This window comes from Neomonachus schauinslandi, chromosome 11 (assembly GCF_002201575.2).
Source record: "Neomonachus schauinslandi chromosome 11, ASM220157v2, whole genome shotgun sequence".
Taxonomy (NCBI): domain Eukaryota; kingdom Metazoa; phylum Chordata; class Mammalia; order Carnivora; family Phocidae; genus Neomonachus; species Neomonachus schauinslandi.
In genome coordinates, this window is record NC_058413.1 from 23787897 (window position 1) to 23795541 (window position 7645).

Here is a 7645-nt window from a genome sequence, read left to right on the forward strand (position 1 = left end):
TAAAATAAAATAAAATGCAAATACCATATGACTTCATGATTACACTCCTGAATATATGACCCAGAGAAATAAAAATTTACGTTCACACAAAAAACCTGTATAGGAATGTTTACAGCCAATTCCAATCCAAAAGTTTCCATGTTATATGATTCCATTCATGTAACATTCTTAAAATGACAAAATTATAGAAATGGAAAAGAGATGAGTGATTTCCAGGTTAAGGAGAGTAGAGGCAGAAGGAGGTAAGTGGGGGTGGCTATAATAAGGCAAGATGGCAGATCCTTTTGGTGATGGAAATATTAGGTATTTGATGGTATTTGGTGTCCGTGTCAGGCCATTGTGATATCAGGTCATAGTTTTGCAAGATGTTATCATTTGTGGACACTGGGTAAAGGGTAAATGGGATTTCTCTGTATTCGTTCTTACAATTACATGGAAATCTATAATTATCTCAAAATTAAAGTTTAATTTAAAAAAGATGATATAATTACAAGCAAACGCAATTGCCAACTTGGATTGGATTGAATGGGAAAATAGGTCTAAAGGATTGTTTAGGGGTACAATTGACAGAAATTTAGATACGGGTGTGTATTGGATAGTGTTTGATGTATACAGTACATTTTTGAGTGTGAGAATAGTATGGTAGTTAGATAGGAGACTATATAACTGTCCTCGTTCTTAGTATACTTAAGTATTTAGGGATAACATAGAACAATGTCTGCACCTAACTCTCAATTAAAAGAAACAAAACAAAACAAACAAACAAACAAAAACCTCTCCAATAATTTGAAGAGGGCAGAGGGAGGGAAGAAGAGGGAGAGTGAGCACCAACATGGAACATTTCTGAAAGATAAGCAAATAGGCAGGACACTCTAAAGAGTAGTGATGAAGAAAACAGGCCCAATCATCAATAGTTATGAAGTTTGGCCCATACTAGGAATCTTTAATGTTTTACTTGCCTAGACAGTGGCTCCTTTCCATTTCTCTTGGATAAATGCCATAAGTTTTTTATAAGCCTTCAGTGTTTTACTGAGGAGATACTGTAATCTTTTTCAAATGCGTGTTATCAATGCCTCTAAATCGTCATTTTCAACTTTGCCAATTTATGGCTCCGAAGTCCACCTCCCTCCCTGTCGGGACATGCTGGGGTCTCATCCTCCCCACTGGAATGTCAGCAAAAAACCACAGGCAATTCTTAGAGGTGGTTAGAGATGACACTTGTGTCAAAAGTGTTGTGACCTTAATGAATGCAGGGATCCTGGTTGAGTGGCCTTGAACCCCTAGCAGGTCACACTCCCCTCCTTCCCAAATGTAGGTTATGTAAATAGCAATGCCTGGTTTTCAAATGTTAAGTTGGTTATATATATATTTTTTTTATCACAATGGTTACTTGAAGAAAGTAGAACTGAGTTTCAAAAATATAAGGGGGAAAATCACCTTTCAGTTTTTACCCTTCTATAGCATTGATGGGGGAAACAAAGGCCGAAGAAAAAATATTAAATTTCCTTACTACCTACAGCCCATTGCAAGTCCTTGAAACAGCCAGAGTGACATTCCTCCAGGGACTCAACTGCTTCAATGTTGACGCTTTGTTAAGGGCAAAAGGCAATCCTAGACTGACCCCCCCATCCCAGGATCCTGTAAGCCTACTTTAACATATAAAAATTCTTTTGGAAACTTCCTTTATCTCTACACCCTCCAAGATACATGTTGGCAATCATCCGCCAAGCATATGGCCCACTGATATACATCTGAAGGGTCTCATGACCCAGGTTTTATTAGACAGTAATAGATGACCCTTTCCCAACAATAGCTGGCCCCCTCAAGGTCCTGGAAACCTTGCTCTCAAATTCCTTAGAGACTTACGCTGTCCCTAACCCCCTCCCAGCTTGAAAGTATGTAATGGGCCACTTTCATGACCCCAGCGCAGCTCTTCCTGCCCATGGGTCCTGTCCCCATGCTTTAATAAAACCATCTTTTTGCACCGAAGGCATCTCAAGAATTCTTTCTTGGCCGTTGGCTTCAAACCCTAACGTTTTTCCTACATCAGCATGACTACATTATCTTGTATGTGAATTTTAATTTTTTTACGTTACTGGGGTGTGTCTGGGGAGCAGTAGGTTTGCATGCAGGTGGGGGAGGAGGTGTTCATTTGTTTTTTTAAATAATAGTCAGTCCTAGAATCCTAGGGAAAATAAGCAAAATACACATCAAGAAACAGATGGAAAAGAAATTGACAATATTTCTGTAAAGTCACTTGTAACAGAAGCAACAATTATTCATAGCCTTTGACCTACCAATTTCCATTGAAGGTATCCATCTTAAAGGCATAATGTAAAATATGGCAGATTCATGCACAAAAGTTCATTGACACATTATAAAAGCAAATATAGTAAAAATAACCTTGAGGAATAGTTCACTTACTATAGGCATAGCCATACACAGGAAACTGTACATTCTTTAATGTTATTTTGAGGCATTTTAATTACATAGGAAATGCTTGATATAAGAAGTGAAATAAATATAAACTATTTTAAGAGCAATGGAACTAAAGCTGATGAATCATTTTAGTTTCCAGTTTTGTTCCAATTTCTAACACTTTATTTCCTCTCTGGAATATGGTATTTGGCACTTTCCCAATTTAGCTCTGAGGGATTTCCCATCAGAAAACATGCCTCTCGGGGCACCTGGGTGGCTCAGTCGGTTAAGCGTCTGCCTGCAGCTCAGGTCATGATCCCAGGGTCCTGGGATGGAGCCCCGCATCAGGCTCCCTGCTCAGCGGGAAGCCTGTTTCTCCCTCTCCCACTCCCCCTGCTTGTGTTCCCTCTTTCGCTGTCTCTCTCTCTCTGTCAAATAAATAAATAAAGTCTTAAAAAAAAAAAAGAAAAGAAAACATGTCTCTCTGGTCATGGCTAAAATGATCTCTTGTTCATTGATTGCTGGCATTGACCATTTATATCCTTAGTTCACCGATGCAGAAAACAAAAAATGTAAATTACTTTTAATAAATGCCTTAAGAAAAACTTACCATCACTACCACCCTCAAAAAATTTTGGAAATCTTCTAACGTGCATATGTCAAATCTTCAAAGATTATTATTAATTTACCATAATTATTAGAATGCTGGGTCCCCTGCTGAATCTCCTTCAGGAAAGAAATAGAGTATTAACTGTTATTCAGAACACTACAATTGCTTCATTATAAGGAAGTGGTCAGTCTCATTATTCATTAATGCAATGTTCTACTTAGAAAATCCAGAAAGACCTGCTCTGTTTTGGCAGAAATTGGGGTGAAAGTATGACATTTTGGTGGATGAAGTGCTGAAAGTTTAATTTGAAATTGAAAATTATTTTGTTTGTAACAATCACGAAGTATTAACAATAGCACCATATGAAAAAGGCAAACGTGGGCAAAGGCTTCAGGAACCTGGAATATGTCCTACTTTGTGTGATAAAAAACTAAAAGGTGTGATAGCATTAACAACACACACACACACACACACTTTCTCTTTATTCCCTTTTAGTAAAACAGCTTTTAATTTGCTTAATTTTATCATTGTAATAAACCTTATTGTAGGCTGTTCCCAATCTATAATTCTATATATTCTATATCTATATATTCTCCCCAAAGCATTTTTATTTTGTTGTTTGGAACCAAATACATGTTTTCTATAAAAAAACAAAACAATGTTATAAATTGGGACTAGTTCCCCAGTCTGCCCCACAAAAGGCTATTTGACTCATACTGTATCTGAAATATGTTTGCAGTTAAAAGATACAATTACTGAAAATAATTCTGTTGCATAAAAGACATTATTTCAACTACATTGTGGGCAATTCAAAGAAACTAATCATTACTTATTTAATTGCCTTTTGGGAAAATTATATTATAAATTCTAATCGGGAACACTGGAGATAGTTTTCCTCTTCTTCCCACCAAGCAAATTCAAGCCACAGATTCTTGTTACTGTCCTGTCTCAGACATTCTGGTCTCCTCTGCTGGTGTGGAGAATCTCCACACCTAGGATTCCAACAGGAACATATACAAATCAGGCTTTTGAACTCAGAAACTTCCTAAATGATAAGCCTCCATGTGTTCCAAATTATGGATAAGCCAAAAGCTTATAGATACATTTGTGATTTTGTGTTATAGTGCCATGATTAAACTTTTCTATAAGCATCCTGATGTCCTAAGAGGTTTGACATTATCCCACTCAAAAGGTTAACCATCAAACATGCAAAAATCTGACTGAGCAATTTATTGCATTTGTAAACATTGGAAAGAAGCAGAGTCGAGTAGGAATGTCATAATGTTAAAGTAGAATTTTCAAAAAATTACACAAAAGGTTACCAGATAAATATAGAATGAACGCATGTCTAAGATTTTATTCAAACGATTAATGAGGGAATCGTTAAGATGACAAAGCTGGTTCAAAGGAGACTTGGAGAAGCAGATTTTATATGGTCAGTCAAAGGAATGCTGAAATGAATTTATGGGGTTCCTAGATACATAATTGGTTAATATCATATTGTGCATTGACCTCTGGGTTTGTATTTTTTAACTGGACAGAAATCTGTAAGTTACCATGTAACTTCAGTGTCTGGTTTCTAATCAAATAATAAACAGTAAAATCAAATATAGGTGAATTCTCAGACATTGATAATTAAAGAATTATTAGGCAAACGTGTTTAAAAATGACACTGAAAGGATACTAGCCTTCCTTTTGCTTTATTTCAAGTTTTGGATTATTTTTCTTGATAGTAATTTTTAAAAATGTGTCCAGATAGAATGTACCAAGAGAAGTCATAGGGTGTTATTTACCCTGATTAATTATCCTGACCCTTAGCTCTGTAAGTTCAAAAACTGATTTTTCCCACCCAGTATGCCTCTCCATTAACGCAGCTCATGGGAAACAAATACGCACATCAGACAAAAGCAATCCATTTACATTAAAAATACAACTCACAAATACATCAGATACTCACCTCCTCTGGCTGGTACATTCTTTCCCTCAAGGAAAGCAGTAAATTGGGTCAACTTATCATCTCAACATTGCTTGATGAGCAGTGAACAAGAAATAAACCAGTCACAATGCACTGGACATCTACCCACCATCTCCCATTCCCCCAAACGAAGAAAAAAAAGAGATCCCCTCCCTTTTCCAGGAGCAGGAAAAATGAGGGTACCCACAAAAAGTCTAGGTTCTTGACTGGGATTTGGGAAGAGGGTAGAGAAGGGCAAGTTATTTTTAAGTTCTTGCTAGGAAACCGACTTTACCAAAGAAAACTCATTGCCCTAGGCAATTTATTTAAAGTTTATTTATATTTCTTAGTAATCTCTACACCCAACGCGGGCTTGAATCCCAAACCCCGAGATCAATAGTCACACACTCCTCCGAATGAGTCAGCCAGACCCGCCTGCCATAAACAATTTTGGGAGCTTCTATAAACTGCAAAGCAGATTCAAAGCTAAACTTCTGCCTCCTAGTGGCTCAGAGTCTGCTCTCAACCTGGACAGGAGACTGAACCAAGTGCATAGCCCCAAAGCCTATTATTACTGTCTGAAGTTTCCCCCCCGGAGCCTTCCTGTACACATCTACCTGTCCACACACCTCACTCACCTTCCCTCTGAGCTCCCCCAACCGCCCACCTTCACTCCTCATTATCTACTCCCATCCCTGCTCTGATTTTGGAATGGGGAGTGGGGGGCAGGGAAGGAGAAATGATAGGGGCTGTCCTGAAACTTATTACACTCGATATATATTCCAAGGCCAGAATCTTCTATTGGAAAACATTCCTTCATGTGTTCCTTTGGCTTTGTTTGGCCCCTGTTAGCAATTGCTTCTACAGCTCAAACATTAATAACATCAGGCCATTTCCAAAATTCCTGCCTTTGAAAATAGACAGCTGGGGGAGAGTTTGATCCAGAGCACCTCCTCCCCAAAACAGAATGTACATGGGAAATGCCATACTGGATCTCTGACCTTTTTCTAGATTCCATCACATCTAATTCCTCTTCTGATTGACTCATTCTTTCTTGATCTATAACTTTATCAAAGATTAGCATATCTTTTTTCTTGTTCTTCCTGCTTCTGGCATGAGAAAGATTCTGACTCTAAGATGCTTTTGTCCACACTGCAGATACCAGATTGCATCTCTTCCCTAAATACAGTCTCACTAGGTGATATCATTCAGGTGATTCTAAACACTGTTTATATGGCAGTTGCTCACAAATTTACAACTCCAGGTCTGATCTCTCCCTTAAGCATCAGAGGACTTACTTCCACAGCTAACTAAAGGTCTCTAACTGTATATTAGTAAGCAATTCAAGCCTAGGCAGGTTGGAACATAGAACTCCTGATTCTTTTCTCTCCCAACCTGGTCCTCCCTCAATCTTTCTCCAACCACTCAGTTGCTCATCAAAAATATCAGAGTCCTGGGGCACCTGGGTGGCTCAGTCAGTTAAGCATCTGCCTTTGGGTTGGGTCATGATCCTGGGGCTCCTGCTCAGCGGGGAGCCTGCTTCTCCCTCTCCCTCTGCCCCTCCCACCCCACTCGTGCTCTCTCTCTCTCTCTCAAATAAATAAATAAAATCTTAAAAAAATATATCACAGTCCCTTGTTATCACCAGCTCACCCCCAATCAGCAAGACCTATGACATGGGGCTCTCCCTCCAAAATGCATCCAGAATCTGCCCACTTCTAATCACATCCACTGCTACCCACCAGTTCAAGTCACTGTCTTTCCTGGAGCACTGCAATCTTCTCTTCCCCTTTGCCCTTGCTTCCATCCTTGTCCTTATTCTTCACACAGCTGCCAGAGTGATTCCCATGCATAACATCACACCTCTTCCCTCCTTATAAATCTCCTTTGCATGGATTACAAGACCCTGCATGATCTAGCCCTTCCCTGCCCTTCTGTTTCCATCTCTTACCACTCTCTACCTTAGTAGTCTTCTTTTTTTTCCCTCTCACATGTCCCTTAAAGGTGATTTTAAAACTGTGTAACCTTTACCCTATAATAGGTGAACATGAACCACCTTTGCAGAGGTGGATGAAAATCTTTTGTGTATCTCCTGCAAAGTGCCTGTTACATTCCTTTGGTTTGCTTCCAGTTAAACAGGGAATTCAAAATAGCTTTCTCATGACAGTGACAGAAAAGAGGATGGTGTCATTGGCAGCAGTTTCAAAGAAATTCTTAATATATGGGCTTGACTCCTTGACTCCCTCGGACTGGTCGGAGGAGAAGGACCAGGTGATAACAGAGGGTTCTAAGTACTGTGGAAACTTCCTTGGCAAGGAGGGTGGAGTTGGGGAGGGATTTAAGAATTCCCGAAGGTCAAATGATCTAACCCAGTTGGGGTTTTTTCCTGCTTGGATAGGGAAGCTATAAAAACGCACCACCCACCCACCCACACACCCACCCACACCCACATACACCAGTTCAGGACTGCGGGGTCAGGAATTCCCAGGTCGATTATCTCTCCGAGCTGAAAAGGAAGCCCAGCCGGCGTGCGCGGGTTTGACAGCTGGACCTGCCCCGCGCCTGCGCCGAAGCCTGCGGGCCCGTGGAGGACCGCCGCCAGGGGGCACCCGGGCCCGGCGCCGCCGCTCGGTCTCCGCCCCGCCCGATCCCCGCCCCTCACT